The following is a 1,698-nucleotide window of genomic DNA, read 5'->3' on the forward strand; positions in this document are numbered from 1 at the left end:
TTTGTTCATTGATATGGGATACACTTAATACTCGTAACAAGAGATTAATAGTAATTAACAAAAGAGAAAGTTAAAAAATTAAGAATTAATTAATCTAAAAATTTGGATTAGTAAAGAATAGAATTTTAAAAAAAACAATGGAAAAAGCGAAACAGTGAATAAGTGAAGAAAGAGAGCTGAAGCCCTTCCTAAGCAAGGAAAAATATACAAAAATATAATAACATGCACCAAGAGGGATTCAGACTCGAATCAGTTGGGTGACAGGGAACTTCCTTTGGCACTGGTGCTATCTAACTACTTGATCTTAAGGGTGGCAAGCTTAATCTATCTCATTTCTTCTATGTATATACATATATATACAAAGTTTCAATCGAAGTTATCGGGTGCCGTGGCACCCTCACCCATACACATAGATCTGCCCCTGCTTCCAACAACAAATGAGAGATATTTAAATCTAAGTCATTTGCTGGAGGAGATCGAATTTTTACAAGGAAAATAGACAAAATATTTATTAAGTCAAATTTTTATTTAAAATAATTTAGAAAAAAATAACATAAAAATATACCTTAACTTATCATATTTAAAAAAATTCTCACCCTTATAAATTCATTAAAAAAATTTCAACTAATTATATATCTTTGTTGGATGTATCGGGAGCTAATTATGTATCTCGACGGACCAAAAATGGAAAAAAGTATATCGGGAGCTAATTATTATCTTTACAAATGAAAAAATATATCTTCATTGGATGTATTATGTATCTCGATAGATTCAAAATTGAAAAAATATATCGAGAACTTATTACGTATCTTATCAAAGAAAAAAATATCTTCATTAGATGTATCAAGAGTTAATTATGTATTTCGATAGACCTAAAATTAAGATTTTCAATAATTATAAAAATATTAATTTTTTTCATAATTAAACTTTAAATTATTAAAATTTGTATTGTTTGTCCAATAATTTAATTATTAATTATTACATAAAATGGCCACTCGATTAATTGTTGTCGAAGTGCAAAGTGCAATAGGCCCACTTTGTTGAAGTTTCCTCTGCCTCCGATTTCTTGCAAATATGATCTCCCTCTTTTCTTCTTTTTAGTCCAAAATTTGTATTTCTATGAAAGAATAAAGATTACCCTTTTTCCTCTCATTCATGTGACAATGTTGGATTTAACGCAAAATTTAAAAACAATATAATTGTTGATTGATACAAAAGTAAATTTGATGTATCATGATTTGAATTTGTGAAATTGGAAAAAAAATGAACTCGTTGAAAAAGAAAGAACAATATATATATATATATATATATATATATATATATACCACTGTTAAATGTAGACGAATACATGTCATATACAGAAAGTATAATAAGTATTGATATAAATGATAAAGATAATCCAAAATCTGATTCTTCAGAATCAGAAGAGGATAACTTAGTTAATGAGTTAGGACAAGAGATAGAGGATTTAGACTTAAACAACTTAGTAATCAATAATTTAATGAACATTACTCAAGAATGTATACATGAATTCCAAAGAAATAAAGGTCTAGACAGTAATAGATGTCGTATGTGTAATTGGTATCCAAGTAAAGACAATAGAGCTAAATGCAAAAAATGTTACTTAGAAGCATGTATAAATTGTATAGAAAACACTTTAAAAGACTTCCTAATGAACTTAAAAGAATTTGGAAAAAA

Source organism: Capsicum annuum, chromosome 7 (assembly GCF_002878395.1).
Source record: "Capsicum annuum cultivar UCD-10X-F1 chromosome 7, UCD10Xv1.1, whole genome shotgun sequence".
Lineage (NCBI taxonomy): Eukaryota > Viridiplantae > Streptophyta > Magnoliopsida > Solanales > Solanaceae > Capsicum > Capsicum annuum.